Consider the following 18,222-nt stretch of genomic DNA (forward strand, 5'->3'; position numbering starts at 1 on the left):
ATTTGAAGGGCCTTTCTTGGAGACCAGATCTGTTTCACTGTGTCTAAAAACTGACTCAGTTCTGGAAACTGAATAAGTATGGTGTCTTATATTGGGTCACTTATTTCAGTATCCTAATAATCATGTTTGATTTCTTTCGATTGTATCAATTGAACAGACCACTCCTCAGCTCCATCTATTTGACTCCTAGAGATGTCGTGTTCCAATAACCATCTCTATAACCTTCTCCATGTCAGACTTCCCTGGCTGACACTTTGTCTTTTCCACTCAATACAATAATTACAGCCATCTGACTTATAGTTACATACTGCCGCCTGTCCATTGTTTTAAGTTTCTGCCATCTCCATTGCTATCATGAACCCAATTCTGTAATAGTATCTCTTCCCATCATCCCTGACCTACAGATGAGAGCAACCACTGAAATATTTAGTAATCTGGTGGCCCCTAACACTAGCATATTTCTTACCATTTTGCATAAGGTACACCCTGTGGGCCCTACTTTGAAGCATGCATATCTGATAGGTTTTCCAACATCACGTAGCATAGTAGTCCTCCCTTTTCTGTGAGAAATACACTCTGAAACATTAAGTGGGTACCTGACATTGTCAATTGCACTAAAGCCTATGCATACTAAGCTTTTTTCCTATTCATACATACCTACGATAAAGTTTAATTTAATTTAGTTAATCTGGCACAGCACATTGATGTCCATCAAAACACTTTTTCTGTCTGTCTTCCACCTACAACTTTAATGCCTTTTCTGTCTTAAATAAACACTTATATTGTACTGTGGCTGCAACTTTTGCAGTTTGAGGTATACAGCATAACTAGTAGAAATTTATTTTTCCTTCTTCACAATTTCACGGATAGGAGATTCGTTTTTACCATATATCTTAGCAACCTCTGCATACATATTTTTTTCTTTCCTTATTTAAAATGTTTACCTTATTTAGTTAATGGAGTAATTTATGGCTTCCCTTTAGCATATCTGAATTGCCTGCATCACTACTCCTACACATTGGAGCCATTATTAAGTAAAGGTTACTTTACCACAGTAGTGAGATACTGTGCCAGTCAGTCTGATAACTGAGACCTTTACTAAGTGAGTAACAGGTAGGTACCACAAACAGCTTGATTCTGCTCAACAAAGGGATGATTCATATCCAAGGCAACATGGGAGCAGAATAATATGAGATTTCATCATGCTTCTCAGAACAGCACGTAACTTAATATTTATGAATTGTTTATTTCTGAAATTTTCCATTTAATAATTTTGGACTGGGCTTGACCACAGGTTACTAAAACCATGGAAAATGGAGGATTGTTATACAGCAAATCCACTCTAGCATGCTCACTATTATGAAAATATTAATAAGTTCCTCCACAGTGTGCAGTGTGATGTGTGAGGTTTCCATGTCAATTATAAAAGTGATTGCTTTTCCCACACTTCAGTATGTTGGCAGGATATAATGTTCTTACCAAGGTAATAAAGTCTGTATTGTACAAGAGCACTAACAAATCAATAAGCTTTCTCTTTTCTAACTTGATCTAGCATCCTTTATCTTCAGTCCTTTAGGGAACCCAACCGTGTGAATACTTGCAAAGCGAGTTTCACAAGAGGGGTGGTCGAGCCCAGACACGGGGACGGGACTGATAGAGGGAAGTTGAGATAAAGTTGAGTCAGGAACACAAAAAAGGAGAATCCTGTTAAAAGATAACCAGATGATCAGAACCAGAAAATCCTGCAGTCACAAGGAACAATGTCTCGATGTAAATGTTTTTTATGAGCACCAGGAATGACTATCACCTTTTACGACCACTGATTGTGTGTCTCTGCCATCCTTATTGTATAGAGTATGTGAATTAGTGATCTATTTTTTCTCTTACACTGACGTAAACCAGAGCCTGAAAAATGTATATAATCGAAGCCTTTGAGAAATAAAGTTGCTGGTGGAGCACTCACTCCCCAGACCTCCTGACCCCGCTTTTCTGTCTCCTATTTTTCCTGTGTACCCCCCACTCAGGTTTTGAATCCTCTTGCTGGCCGAGAGTTCCTGCCAGACAGTCCTATATTGACTTTTAAGGTTTCTGATAGTATATGTTAGCTAGGTCCTTTAGATTTTTTATAATATGGTCTCTTTTCTTCTTTATCAAATGTTCCATATATTTGAATGGGTTGTTTTGTAAATTAAACCTAGAGAAGTCTTAGTATCCAAGAGAGAAGAGAAGAGCAGATCCTGGGGTGCAATATGAGTGCATGTTGCTGTGGAGGAGAAACTTTCACATCATATTCAAATAGGGGTGGTGCTAGCCATTAACAGCTAAAAGTGGGCCACTTCCTTAGGCTCAGATAATTCAGGGAAATTTAGAGGTACAGAATTTTTAGATGTATTAACACAGATGTCTTTAGGTTAAAAGTTTTTACTTATAATATTTAATGTTTTAAGTTGGATCTTTGCCTACATCACCACTCACGTTGGAGCCACTACTAAGTAAAATAAAGGTTACTTAATAATATTAAACCCATTTATGCCTAGTGTTCCATTATTGGAACACTAAACATGTGGGAGTTATTTATATTCTACTGCTCAAGGTCATCGACAAGGTCTGATTGCAAAAATTAAAAAACTGCAACCTCAGGCATACATGGGTTAAGTCAGTAATAACAGAGGCTAATAGTATTAGTAATAACAGACTGACAAATATTATTTCTTGTTATAACGCCTTTTTCATTTTTGGCACCAAGGTTATAATGTACTAATAAAAGATTGGAAAATCTTCCCCTCTTTTGTATAGTATCACTGTTAATTATTTTCTTAAGTCTTTGGTAGAATTCATCAGTAAGACCATCTGAGGCTGGATAATATTGTGGTAGCTGGGCATGAGTGAGGCGATTTTAAATCATGGATTCAGTTTTTTAAAAGGTATAGATTTGGGGAGTTTCTATTTATTCTTGTATAAGTTTTGGTAATTTGTTTTTCTCTATGATTTTTTTAATTTAGTCTAAATTTTCAAATGCATTTTTAAAAAGCTATTCACAATGTCTCTTTATATGTTTAACTGTTTTCAGGGTTTATAGTGATGTCCTTTTTTATTTATGACACAGATAATTTTACCTGCTTTTCTTTATCATTATTAAATATGCTTAGGGTTTATTAATTTGTATCAGACTTTCCAAAAGACTGACTTGTTTTGTATTGTATGCTTGTTTTCTATTTAATTAGATTCTATCTCTTTAGTAATTCTGTAATAACAACTTTTCATTATGTTCCAATGTCTATAAACAATACAATCTTTGAGATAGAGTCCTATCTAGTTTGAAATATATTTAAATAATTGTGACAATATAAGCTTTAATCTATGGCTCAGGCATCTTTCAAGTTTTCTAATTCTCTATCTATGCATGTGAGCAATAGTAGAATAGTAAGCATCTACCATATATTCAGAAAATCTTCGGTTTGAGCTCTAGCTGAATTTTTAGTAGCTATATTAATATGGACAAATTAACATATTTCAATCTTAGTTTTCTTGTCTGTGAAATGGTAATACAATATAATCATATTAGGATTCTTGAGAGAATTAAGAGAGAATACATCTCAACTCAGACTTTTCTAGGTTCTTGGCAAATATTGGTATCAATCCATTATTTCTTGTTGTCTTTTGTAGATATGAAAATTGAAGTGAAGTAAATAGTTCCTACAAGATAATATTTAAGTCATTAATTAAATGAGAGTAGAATTCAAATTTTAAAATTCATTTTGAGCTAAGATATTCTTACTGCACAGTTATTTATGAAAGGAGAAAAAAGCAATTAGTAATTTTCTGGTTTTGCTCTGAATTTATCACATAGAGGCTAGTCTTCACCTTTATGTGTTTCTTTTAAAACATATATACATTTATCCTATTTACATATCATCTTTCCCATGGACTTGCCATTTTACATTGCAGTGACATCTTAATATTTACTTCTTGATTTCATTTATAATATTATGATTTGTGAATATCCATTATCTTTAAGCAAAATTTAGCTACCCTGCAAAAAATAAAAATAAATAATAGTCTCTGATATATAAATATCAGCCAAACCAACTTACAGTTTTATTTGGAAAAATGAAATATTTCAATTTTCCCTATCAGCATACTTCTCTCTTCATTGCTAGGCATTGTTATAGCAAGGAATCATCGTGATCCTGAGATAAATTAGAAAGGTAGGGAAGGCATAATAGCCCTTGCCAACCAGATTTTACATTTTGTGTTATAGATTCTATAAATGCCTGATTAAATTTTAAATTTTAACACAATATTAAAATATGTAAAAGTGGTAATGAAACAAAATATATTAATTCAAATTTTTGTAATTAAGTAGTAGTATATTAGAGTCTATTAAATCTTATGCTGACATATTAATGCTCCTTTTACATAACTGTTTATTATTTTATAACTTTTGACTATGATTTTTAGATTTTTAGTTTATTTTAATATTAAAAGGAAGGAATGCAGGAAAGAAAAGAAGAAAGGAAGGAAAGAAGGCAGGCAGGCAAGCAGAAATTTCAGAGAAAAGCAAAGTAGCATGATTACATGGAACAGGATAGTCCTTTACAGGAAAATAGAAAAGCACCAACCAGAAGTAGGAATGGATGCTGAATATGGAAACATCACTTACAACTATTACACATGAATGACACAGAAAAAAATTGACTTGGGGCTATACGGATGGCTTCACAATCACTTTGGTCATCAGTAAACCAGGACATTAAGAACTGTTTGGAAAGAGAATACATTTTGAGCTGTAGGAAAGGGGCAACTGCATCCAAAATAAGAAGCCCTGTTAAGAGACACAGTGCTGGGGTCACATTACAAACCAAATGGGAGGGGAGAGTTTGGAGCATCACAAAATCTTGTTGCCAGGGAAAAACATTGAAGCAAAAAGTGTACAGATCTGCCTTCACTTCCTCAGTCTGGAATAAGTTTGTCATTTATTAAGGAAAAAACTAAATTAAACCTATCTATACAATTGTTAAGCTTCTGATGTAACCTTTATGTTATCATCTATTTTAATCAGTGATAGAGAAGATAATAGTGTTCTACTCATCACCAAAGAAATAATACCTTATATCTCCCATTAGAGGTAATGTGACAATAAAAGAACATACTTAAATATTAGAATCTGGGAAAAATCCTATATTATATTTGAGTTTATGACAACTTTTCAAAATCTTTTGCTTTGTGTTATCATCTTCATTATATATGCATTGCCTAAAGGGAGATTTTAAATATCAGAAGTTGATCTAGAGTAGCATTTTTGAAGAATTCTCAATATATCAGTGATTGTATTTAGCAACAAAGAGAGATATAGTTTTATAAGATTACAGAGTTGTTCTCAAAATAATTTTATCCAACCCATTCAAATGAGTTGCTAGAGATCCTGAGAGATAAAATGACTTGGCCAAGGTCATAAAAACAGCTTATCTCAGAGTTAGAAGGATAACCCACTGCTTGTCTCACATGTTAATGTGTCTGGTGTGTAAGTTTTCTACCTATATGTTTCAAGTTTCCTTACAACACACACAGCAGGAACAAAGGAACTATCAAAATGAAGACATGTCTATATAATTAAAATCACTTACTTCAAATGATATAATTATAATTATGCGTATGAGTGTATGACCATGAGCACATTAAGTTGATGTGGAGTTATAGCTATAAAAACAGATAGTGCTAATAGGAGATGGCATTAGATTTATAAGATATAATTATTCTAAAATCCTTATTGTTAGTACTAAGGATTGACAAATCAAGGAGGAGTATAGACATTTAATACCTTATTTTCATCAAAAATTATAATCAAATCTCATGACTGCATCATGGACAATGTGGAACAGGTGCTGACAGGAAGAATAAAACATCCAGTTAACCTATAGACTAAGCAGCCAGATTCCCCAAAACACTGGCTCCATCTCAATCTGGAGAAATAAGAATTGTTTGGTCAACTGCATTCACCAGTATTGCATATCCTTAAAATAGTTTTTAAAAGACAGCTTATTTCAGTTACAAGAAAAATTACAGAAAGATATTTGTCAATAATTATCAAGGGTCTGAGATTTTACCCTACTTGCAAGCTAACAAATTGGCTAGCCACATTTTCATGAATGTTGGCAGAGATACAATATCCCTAGATCAGAGAATAATATCTTTATTATTCACAGCACAGTAGGCAGCATGAGCTTCATACTTACATCTGTTCTTGTCCTTCAAGTCCCATAGAGTTGATATGGAGAAGTCCAGTGGATGCTGCTGCACTTATGGTGGGCCTGTGCCACAGCTGAGGAGCCCTGAGCTTAAAAAACCTGAATCTTTCACAGGGTACTGCTGCTGATAAACATGCCCAATTTTTGCCTCAAGGGAGACCTTATCTTTATAATCCTGGAGTGCTAGCAAATTTATCTTCTGATCCAGGACTGAGAAACTATCTTTAATATCCAAGTCTGTTCCTTCACACAGACATCGTTGAAAAGATAGTCCAGAACTAAAGTTCCCAGTGCTTCTACTCAAAAGCCATGCAGAAATGTGAGAGATCAATGGGAAATTATTTCTCAACAGGTGGCTGTATCATCAGTCATTCATGAACTTGCACAAATTGCTTCAAAAGTAATTTCCCTTAATTGAACACCTAATAAATTTTATGAGGACAGCAAATAGAATGTGACAGCTTGCACTTGCTTTCAAGGGCAGGCATCTAAATACCCAGAAAAGTTCAATTCTACCTGTTATCTCAAAACTGCTCACAAATTTCCTCACAAACCATAAAAAGCCTATGTGCCTTATGTGCCACACATTTCTCATTCTGCACTGGTAAGAAAAAGAAAGGGAAAAAATGAAAAAAAATTGTGATGTGGTCATTTTATGAACTTCTGTTTGCTTTTATGAACTTCCTTCCAGAACTTTTTCTGGCTTCAGTAATGAAGCTGAGGTGTGCCACACGAGCTCACACATTGGGCAACTTTCTGGAGGAGGGAGATATGTTAACCCAGTTCTCTGCATGAGAGGTCCGGGGTCACATGGTCTGAAACCACTATACCAAATAACGATCTTATCAACCACTGTTATTTTTTACTGGATTGCACCTTGGGTTTACCTAGTTAGAGTTTTTCCAGGTTCATTTGAAGAAGGTGATACAGGCAGCAACCTGATGGGCACAAAGCCTTCTTCAAATTGCAAAGAAATCAGACCTCACCTCATCAACAACAGCCATGTCTGCCTCAGTAATACATTCAACAAATCCACAGTTGGAAGGAAATTCAGAGTTGGAAATAAGTCTAAATATCCTCATGATAGTAGTTTATAAAGGAATATACAACCTGTTTTCTGATGTCTGGTTCAAGGGTTAGAATTCTTAACTATTTGCCCTCTACCTAAGGTGCAACTATAGTATTTGACTCTGTCACTTTCCTACTTATGAGAATCCATACACAGAAAAGGCTGTTTAATCTTTGATGGTATTTTTAACTCTTAAAAACTCTGTTCTTATTATTATATTAACAAACAAGAAATTATAAATGGCAAGCAGGACTTTTGAAGTTTTTTTCTTTTACAGGTACATGCTTTGACTTCATATTGTATGTGTAGTCTTCAGAATCATAGTGGCCTATTTGCAAAAAATGAATGTTCTTCCTAAGTCAAATAATCTTGCTTATAATCTGTTTCACATATGAAGGTGGAGTGTATTTCACAGTTGCTGAGGAAACACTAGAGCTAAACATTCATTCAGTTTCATTATGAACATTCAGAATTTACGTGAATTCTTTGAAACGTGTGTCTTAACTCATTTGAAATTATTCATCTTTGCAAATAAGTAGTCACTTTTTCCCATGCTTTGTATTACCAATGTGTTGTGTAAGACAGAAATGGAGAAAGTTGGGAACTATGTTATAAGTCTTTTGTCAAATCATAACATATTCAGGAATAGATTATTGGGCTGAAGCATATTTTCTGCTTGATTCTGAATAACTTCTTTTTCTGTTTATTGCTCCTACCTACCAGGATAATCCAAGCTGCCAAGTTGGATTTGGGCATGTGGCTTGGATTTGCCAATGTTTTGTTGCCAACCCTAGATCTAAATATGTAACTCTAATAGACTCTTTGCTGCATGCACACAGCAAGTCAATACACCAAGACACTGGTTGAAGCAGAGAAAGAGGTTTAATCACAGAATCACTGAAGGAGAAAATGGGAGTAAGCCTCAAATCCATCTCCCTGAGAAGTTTGGAGCTAGAGATTTTAAGGGTTTTAGAATGGGTTAAAGTGTGGTCATTGATTTGTAGAAGAGTACAGGGCAAAGTCATGGGTCAGGGAGATGAAGAAGCTGTATTCTCATGCTGATCCAGTTTCTCTGTTGGGGGTCTTCAAACTGGTTGCTAGAATTCTAGGCCTAACAAACATCTTAAGCAATTTTTAAACAAAATCCTTATGATTCTAATGTCAGAGACTCTGTCTATAGGAACAATGGAGATGCAAGTCAATTATTCAAGCCTTATGACCCCAATGTCAGAAATCCTATCTGTAGGAATAATAGATATGCAAATGGTCAGCAACTAGTGCTGCAAGACTTTTAGCAAGAAGGAAGTGGACCAAACTGCAGCCTGATTAATGTTTAATTATAACTATATTTCTGTCCAGAATCCAGCATGCAATTCTTGTCAACCCTGTGGGAAGAGTTTCAAATACATCTTGCAGCTAAACACATTGATGATTTTTTCTGTGTGAAAAAGATAAATCTCTACAAAAGGGTACAAAGTCCTTTAGGGTAGCGATTAATGGACTCCTCAAAGTCTGTGTTAGAAATCCTGATTTGTGATTACTCATAATTTATGGAAATGTCAACCTACTTTCCAAAAGATAATCATAAGATAAATGCAAATTAAACTCAAATTCAAAATTCAATGACAACGTATTTGGAAAATTCTTGTGTAATAAACAGGCGTTTTGTTTTGTTTTATTTTCTTCTGTCTTTTATTTGAATGTATAACTTTAATAGCTGAACCAGTTTAAACCGGGATAGAGATTTGTTTACTCACCTTAATCAATGCAATGCAAATGACTGATATTAGCTGTATTTTCTATGCCAATAGACAAGTTTACAACTCGTAATATCTATCATTTATTACTTTTTCTGAATATTCCTTTGTTATGACCTCAATTAAAAGGGAGAAAATAGGAAGTGCCATTTATCCACACAAATGCTTGCTTAAAAAACTTTCTGAGGCATTTTGTTATTGTCTGATGAGTTGATGACTTGCCTAAGGTATCATGATTGAAGAATCTGGATCTTCTCATAGGTAAAGCTGTCTCCAAATTCTGTTCTCTTTTTTCTGTCCTCATATGCCAAACTTTTCTTATTACATCAACTGTCTCTTCCTTTATTATGTTCAGCTGTGGCTTTTATAAATAATATCTTTAAGACACACTGCTTTTGTGTTTGTCTTAGGCCATTTTGTGCGACTATACCAAAGTACTTGAGTGAGAGTAGATAATTTATCATGAACAAAAATTTATTTGAGGCTTATGGTTTTGGAGTCTGGGGAGTACAACATGAAGGTATTGTCATGTGGTGAGGGTCTTTTTGCTGAATCATCCCATGGCAGAAGGCGGAAGGTGGAAAGACGAGAGGGTGAGAGAAGAGGGAGGGTTTAAACTCACAGCCTGCAGCCTTTTTTATAATCTGCATTAATTTATTTATGAGGGTGGAGCCCTCATGATATAAATGCCTCCAATTAGAATACATTACCTAACACCCTTGTTTTGAGGATTGTATTAGTGTGTTTGCATTGCTATTAGTTTGGTGCAAAAGTCATTGCGGGGTTTCCCATTAAAAGCAACGGCAAAAACCGCAATGACTTTTGCACCAACCTAATATAAAGCCGTACTCAAAGCTGAGAGTAATTTATTTAATTAATAAAAGAGGTTTATCTGGCTAAGAGTTATACAGGCTGTATAAAAAGGATAGCACTTGGCTGGGAACAGTGGCTCATGCCTGTAATCCCAGCATTTTGGGAGGCTGAGGCAGGTGGATCACCTGATGTCAGGAGTTCAAGGCCAGCTTGGCCAACACAGCGAAACCCCCTCTCTACTAAAAATACAAAAATTAGCCAGATGTGGTGGTGGGTGCCTGTAATCCCAGCTACAGGAAGGTGAGGCAGGAGAATCACTTGAAATTGGGAGCTGGGAGGCAGAGGTTGCAGTGAGCCAAGACTGCGCCATTGCACGCCAGCCTGAGTGACGAGAGCAAAACTCTGTCTCAAAAAAAAAAAAAAAAAGGATAGCACTGGCATCTGCTACTGGCGAGTCGTCAGGAAGTTTACAATCATTGTGGAAGGTGAAGGGAGAGCAAGTGATGTCACATGGTGAGAGAGCAACAGAGAGAGGTGGTGCCACACTCTTTTAAAAAAACAGATCTCATATGAACACAGAGCAAGACCTTATTACTGTGAGGAAGGCACCAAAATATTAATGAGAGATCTGCCCCCATGACTCAAATACCGCCCATCAGGCCAAACTCCAACATTAGGGAGTACATTTCAACATGATATTTGGAGGAAACAAACATTAAAAGCATATCAGGGGTTAAATTTCCAACATATACTTTTTGCGGGACATATTCAAACTATAGCAGCATTTTTTATTAATTACTTGACACATTTAAATCAGCTCTTTACTGTGTATCTTTTTCTCATATTTATCTAGGATATATAGTTTCAAACCTCAATGTACTCAACTGATAAAAATGAATCACTTATTGACTTTTTTTAAATATTAAAAATGTAAAAATAAATGCATTTGCTTAAAACTGTGTACTAAAATGCTACTGCATAGGGGCAGTAAGCAGCTTGATGTCAGCAGAGAAAAAAATGGAAAGGTACAATTTCTTTCAAGTGCAACTTTGATCTCCATTTATCAGCCCCCCTTGCTGTACTCTATGCCTGTGTGTCAAATCAAGGGAGCAGAGGAGACATTAGGGAGAATCAATAGGTGTTACAGGGTGTTCCACAAAGCACTTGGTGCTTCATTTACTGCAAAGTGAAATATTGACTGCAGGGCCAGAGGAGGATGGCAATATGTGGTTTAAATTAGATTCAAATACTTCTTAGCCCTCAGAATACTATTAACCAGGCTAATATTGAGTAAATATTTACTAAACACCTACTGAGGAGAGGCCCTAAATGGTTACTGAATTGACAAGATTAGTCCCCAACCTTAAAGATCTAATGATCTAGCAGAAGAGTAGCCAGAATAATAGGTATAGACACTGATGAGTCTTGTGATGAAAAATCTTCTTTCTTCATGTCCAGGGCTCACACAGTTGAGCTTTACAGATATACCAGCAAAGAAGGAAAATGGAGAAGCCAAAAAGGGCAAATCAGTGTTAGGAAAATAGTCACTAAATTGGGGGGGAAATAAGAGTCACTAATGTAATATCCTGAATAATTTTCTCTGAGTGTGGAACAGTTCTGATTTTTGATTGCCACTTCTATTCTAAAGGTGGGTGTTTCCTAAACTTTGTTGCTAACCTAACAGTCACTTCTTGCCCACCCCTGCCCCACTGGATCAGAATCTGTATGAAATGCATCGGGGAAGCTCCATTATTAACAGGTGACTTTGGTGATTTTTGGGGGATGTTTAGGAAACACTGCCATAGCTACTCCCTGCAACTCCACCATTTGAGCTTATCTCTTTCATTGAGCAGCAAGTTCTCAAAGTTTAGCATGCAAAAACAATCACCTGAATCTCTACTGTTTCTACTTCAAGCCCCCTTAGTTTAACCGATCCTCTCAAAGTTTAGGGGCACTCATGGTAAGAACGTTAAGGTTCCTGAGTCCTATCTTCATAGACTTTAATTGAGTGGGCCTGCTGTGGAGCCCATTAGTCCTCCTTTTGATAAGAATGGTAGGGTAAGAGATTCTGATGAAGGTAATTCTTGGAAGGTACTTTGAGAAATATTGGCTCAAATAGTCTTTATTCCTCTTGAAAAGAAACACATTACACTCTTATAATTTGGTGCAAAAGTAAGATTTGAGAATTGGATTTTATTCCAGGTTATAAATCTAGCAGACTAAAAACTTATAGTGAGGACAGGAGGGTGTTTTTTTTCTTTTTCTGTTCTGCTCAATGTATGCCCAACACCAAAGAGAATGGTTTTACATAGTAGATGTCCCCAAACTAGTTATAGACTTGATGAATCAACTCAATGTGTAAGGACATTATGTTCGTCACTTTTGCATGCTCCTTATACCCTGTAATGAAGTGGTATAGCCAAAAGGAATTTACAAACAGATTTGCAAATGGAGAGCAGGGTGGCAGTGATAGGAGTAGAAGGGCCAACTCTGAAACACATTGGACCTTCAGGAGGAACAAAAGAGGATCAATAAAGGGAAGCAATAATGGATAGCCTCACCCCGAACTCCCACTCTGCCAACCTTACTGGCTGTCCAAGGCTATCCTACCCTTGGTCACTGTTCTGGTTTCCTAGGGCTGCTGTAGCAAAGTATCACAAACTGGGTGGCTTAAACAACACAACTATAGTGTCTTACAGTCAGGGAGGCTAGAACCAAGATTAAGATGTTGGCAGGATTCCTTCCTTGTCAGGGCTATGAGGAAGAATCTGTTCTGTGCCTCTCTCTTGGCTTCTGGCGGTTTGCTGGCAATCTGCAGCATTCCTTCGCTTGTAGATTCATCACCACAATCTCTGCCTTCATCTTTACATGGATTCTTCCTGTGTCTGTGTCTGTCTCACTGTCTGATTTCACTTTATTAAAAAAAATAAGGATGGCCGGGCACAGTAGCTCACGCCTATAACCCCAGCACTTTGGGAGGCTGAGGTGGGTGGATCACCTGAGGTCAAGTGTTCTAGACCAGCCTGGCCAACATAGCAAAACCCCATCTGTATTGAAAATACAAAAAATTAGTCAGGTGTGGTGGTGCGCACCTGTAATCCCAACTACTAGGGAGGCTGAGGCAGGAGAATCAGTTGAACCCGGGAGGTGGAGGTTGCAGTGAGCGGAGATAGAGCCACTGCACTCCAGCCTGGGCAACAGAGCGAGACTCCGTCTCAAAAATAAATAAATAAGGACACAATTATGTTAGCTTAGAGTACACCTTAATGACCTCATGTTAACTTGAACATCTGCAAAGGCTCTTTTTCCAAATAAGGTCACATTCACAGGCATTCATTACTGATTGGCCCCAGAGGCTTTATGTTGTCCCCTTTGATGAGAGGTTATACTTTTAAAGCTACAGCATGGGAATGCCAGAGGGTGAGATGAAGTGCTGATGAAGAAATACACATTTCCTCCTGTACAAGGCTGTAGCTTTCTCCTTGCCTTCCTTTATTTTCAGAACTTTCTTACGCAGGTATAAATGTATAATTTCATTGAACAGGAATGGGGTTGTGGGGGTAGGAACAATGGCATCAAATGTGTTGGGGTTATTATCGCCTTCACCTCTCAGTTCTTTTTGGCTTTGCATGGGATTCTGTGTCCCTTATCTCAGCCCCTAATTGTTCACTTGCTCCTATGTTAGTGAGAGACCGTGGATGTTAATGAAAAAAACCCATCCTGTGGTTTGCAGCTATTTGCATTCTGTAAGGGCTGCTGCCTTCAAATGTTTCCAAGGCATTAGAATTGTTTGCTGTGGAGACGCCCACCATCTGTTCCTGCTTTCACTCCTGCATGTGAGAACTGTTGTGAGGACAATACAATGGCTCCTCCCAGCTGTTCCTGGAACTTAGTCTAAGTCCCTTGGGAAATGATATTTTCAGGAACTAGGGTATAGAGATTGTTGAAATGGGATTTTGGTGTAATAAATGAAATACATAACGATGTGTGTTATAATCACAAGAAATATTTTTCCCCAATTATTAGGTGCCATCTGAGAGATGAGAAAATAATGGAATGGTGTATATTAAACAACTCAGGTTCATGTAACTTTATTTTGATGTTTTCTGAATGTACTTGCTCTAAGATTGAACTGGTGTTGTTTGTAATGGATTTTCTACAACAGTTGCTCTTGGAATATGTAGGATGTCAGAGTGTTTCCCTTTGTAGATGATGAGCTCTGCACTGTGTGTGTGCCTCTTCAGGGAATAGAGCCTCCTATCGAAACTTACTACAGCATTTCAATAATATAAATGAAAGAATAATTTTGGTGAAACTAGTAGATTTGTAGGTGGCAAAAGGAACAGAGGTAGCTCCAGTTTTCAGAAAACATGCTTGATCTTCTTTTATTTTTGATAGCTCCCTTCTGGACAATCCCTTATTTCAGAGCAATGATACCATTTGTAGAGCACTTGATAGTTTACAAGGCACCTTTACACATATATTGTATTTTAAGCCACATAACAAACTTGAGACCCTGGATTTATTTTCTTCTTTTAAGCAAGAAAAAAGAGGCTTAAAGATTTTAAAGAAATTTTCTAAGACAACACTGCCAGCAAGTGGCAAAGCAGATGCCAAATAGATCTTCTAAATCCTATACTTTTCTTCCCATAACAGTTTATGATTCTCACAATGAAAGGGGAATAACATCTTGCTTACTCTGCTCTTTGGATCTCTAGATGAATCAGGAAGCGTCTCAGGTTGTTTGATTCAAAGCGGTGGTTCTCAAGCTCGTGTCCCTAAGGTAGAGGCAGCAGCAACATCACCTGTGAGCCTGTTAGATCTGCTGCCTCTCGAGCCCATCTTAAATCTACTAAACCAGAATGTATTGGTGCAGGTTCCAGAAATCTCCTTTCACCTGTCCTCCAGGTGATTTTGATGGATAATAATTGCTTGATAAGCTCTGACTTAGAGGAAACAGTCTCACACAGGCCCTCCAACTCTTCTCGTAGAATGCAGCATTTAGTTTGGAAACAGTTTCTGATGCTAGGTAAGAAGGATTTTCTTGTCATTTAGAGCATCAAAATGTTTTTCTGTATGACAGACAAACATGGACAAAGGCAATGAGTGGATGGGTGAGAAGAGTAAAGGGAAAATTATGCGCTGAGAGACCGTGTCATTCTGGGGGACTGTTGAGGACCTCACATCTTGGGACTTCTGTGCTGAGAAAAATAAAGCAGGGAAGGAAATGCAGAAAGAACTGAATTTTAAATTTCCACTTCCCAATTGTATCCAAGACTAATTCTCTGACCTTTTTCCTGAAATGCCACTGCCTTTTAGAATTGGTAATTCCAGCAGCCTATTGATTCAACGAATCAATTGATTTATTCTACTAAAATTACAAACACAAAAAAATAGAGGGTAAGCCTCATAGTAGAAATCATAAATTTCAAGGAACCAGATCTCTACTTTGACTCTGTAAGGCACTTGGCTAAAGTGGAAGTAAGACATGCTTGCTGGATCTGAATGCTACCGAGTGTCTCTGGGCCAGCTCCTAAGAGGTCTGCAAATAAAGAATTCAAAGAGACTCCGTGGGTTTGAAATAACTAATAGCAGAGTATAAAACCAAAGTTAATTGCTCCCCATAAAGCCCAACTTGCTCAGAATCAACCTTCTTCATGGATGTTTTCCAGCCATCAGCATATTTCATGAGTATTTGCCGTACAATTGTAACCAAAACACTTATTGGGTAGAAATCACCTGGATTATCAATTCTGTTCATTTAAAAAATTAGTAGAGAAATACAATGTATCTACACAGCAGTTAAAGTCCTTTTGCTGTTATTTTGGTCCACATAATGACCAAAGTTGAAGTTTAGCTGCCAGAAAACTTTTCATTATATAAGAAAGTAGCCCTGCTCCTGAGTATGAGACAGAAAATGTATATAAATATTACTATACATTTGATGTCGCTAATGCTAATGGATTTATTTACATACATAAATTTTGCATAATAATAGACTTTTTTCATTTTGTATATCCAGGATAAAACTGTAAATCCCCTGTGCTGTTTGGACCCCCAAGTTGATGTAACTGTAATACAATTCTGACACTACATGGAGTTAGTATCATTTTGTCAATACTGCTTTGATAGGTATAATGACAAGGGAAATACTATGTTTTGGTTTGTGGGGAGCCGATATGCTGAAAGACAGGCTCAAGTGCTGCAGCCCTCCCTGCATTTACCTCCCTGCAGTGGCTTCATCAAAGGCCTAGTGCCCCTCCAAGCCCCTTGACTTTGGCTTGGCGCGCTAAGTTGTTTTGGTCTATTACATGTCGGTAAAATCGACCAAGAGTGAGTTTCAACTCTAGGCCTTAAAGGCCTCATATGTTTCTGCTTGTGCTTTTCCACCTCAGGCCTCACTATGAGAAGAGTTTTCATGAGGTGTTGCACATTCAGCCTTGGCCCCAAATGAGGCATGTGGCATAGAGGTGAGTCAGCCAAGCCCACCCTAGATCATCTGACTCGCAGGTATGTGAACTGCACTATCCAACTTCAGATTTGGTGAAATAAAATTGTTTTTGACAGTATGTGTTTTGACAATTGCTAATGAGTAAAAGAAATTTTCTTGTTCTTTTCAGAGTTAACTGTGAAGGGCTCGAGTTCACCAATATGCTATAATAAGAGATGAAATTTTTCTTTTTTTCCCTCTACTTTTGATTCTTTAAAGAGAGTTAAACCTCACAGATGGCCCAGGGCTGAGAAGCTAGGACAGAGTCAGCCAAATGAACAGCCATGGGTATGCTCTAATCTGTCAATAAAAGCAAATTCCTTGGGCTAACTCTTTAATGTAGGGATTAGTTCTGTTTGGGCAAATTGGACCTGGGTGTTTGAAATAAAATTCTTAATGTTATCTACAATTTGCTTTAAAATATGGCTTGGGTTTTTTATATATATATATATATATATATATATATATATATATAATATAACATATATTATTTGAATTTTAGAACTGAGTTTTTTCCTTCATCCTTTTCATATATATATTTTATTTATATATATTATATATATATTTTTATATATGATATATAAATATTATATATATACATTATATATATTGTATGTGTGTTTGTTTTAAGTCTATCCTCTGAATATCATTAGTGATCATTTGAGTCCCCTAATCAAGAATATACATGAAAAGGCCGACTTTGTTAACATTCTAGTGTTTATTACGAAGAAATTCAGGCTCCAGAAGTATCCTTCAACCAACTTTATTTTTGATCAACTCCAGATAGTTTGTTAATTAGTGTAATATAAGGAATAATTTTAATTGTTTACTAAAATGGTGTTAATTATGTGTAGATTTGCTAGAACATTGTCTATATTTCTGTCTTTGCATAAATCAGGACAGGAGGTCTGGAGAAGGCCAGATTCTGTACCTTTTAGAGTGGTACTCTGAGTACAGGATTACTTCTGATTCATGTGTTCAGTCACTTTTTGAGGATTCTGAAATAGCATCATATCCACCTTACATAAAGATTTCAGGCAAAACATTTATTAAATGCAGAGAAGAACAAAATTATGTTTACATTTCTATAAATGTGGCATGTGTAGCAGAATATTACCCATGACCTGTAACATACCACTTGGTTCTGAGGTCCCAGGGGAGAGAAGTTAGACAGCTTTTTCTATATCTAACTATTGGATGTTACCAATATCTACCAATGCAACCTAATAGTTGTGCATAATAGTTGTGCAATTTACCTTAGTCCAGTATAAAATTGTTTCATAAAGAGGTTTAGTTAAAAGCTATTTAAAAGTAGAATGAATAAAAGGTGGCATATTATTTTAATGAAATTCTATTCAGCAACATAAAAATAATGCTTTATATAATGTCTAAGATAAACCTAGATACTGGGTAAAGCAGTAAAGACATATTTTATTCAGCAATTACTATGGCAGTGGGAAAGAGAAACTAGTGTCACTTGAACTTTGCTGAAACAAAAGGCAGGAGACTGTTAAAGGCTGGAGTGTGCTAAAAGAAAAGCACTGAAGGGTGTTAAGGAGGAGTTTGGTCCATGTGACTAAGCCATCTGGTTTGCTAATTGGTGCTTATCTGGAAGAGAAACAAGATTCTCCTATTTGGATGACAGGAGGCAGTAGTACATAGTGGAGCAAGGCATCCACTAAAGTTAGGACCTTATCTTCCCATGAGAACTGTTATCAAGAGTGAGAGAGCTGTCTCCTTTTGGATATGCACTCCAAAAAGATAGCTTTCCGGTTTTGAGGGGATAGTTTTCAACGGTGAAAGATTCATATCTCAAAGGAGAAGAGAAAGGATTTATAAATGCAA

At 36.6% G+C, this 18,222-nt stretch overlaps 1 long non-coding RNA gene across 1 annotated transcript; it reads left to right on the top strand.

Annotated features, from left to right (window-relative positions):
• The first annotated feature begins 1,969 nt into the window (after nt 1-1,969).
• Nucleotides 1,970-17,929, top strand: LOC116556814. Its single transcript, XR_004271172.1, has 3 exons — nt 1,970-2,064; nt 3,851-3,856; nt 17,917-17,929. It is a non-coding gene; the product is annotated as an uncharacterized LOC116556814 (long non-coding RNA).
• Nucleotides 17,930-18,222: the final 293 nt, after the last annotated feature.

This window comes from Sapajus apella, unplaced genomic scaffold (assembly GCF_009761245.1).
Source record: "Sapajus apella isolate SASKATOON/1434 unplaced genomic scaffold, GSC_monkey_1.0 scaffold17, whole genome shotgun sequence".
Taxonomy (NCBI): Eukaryota; Metazoa; Chordata; class Mammalia; order Primates; family Cebidae; genus Sapajus; species Sapajus apella.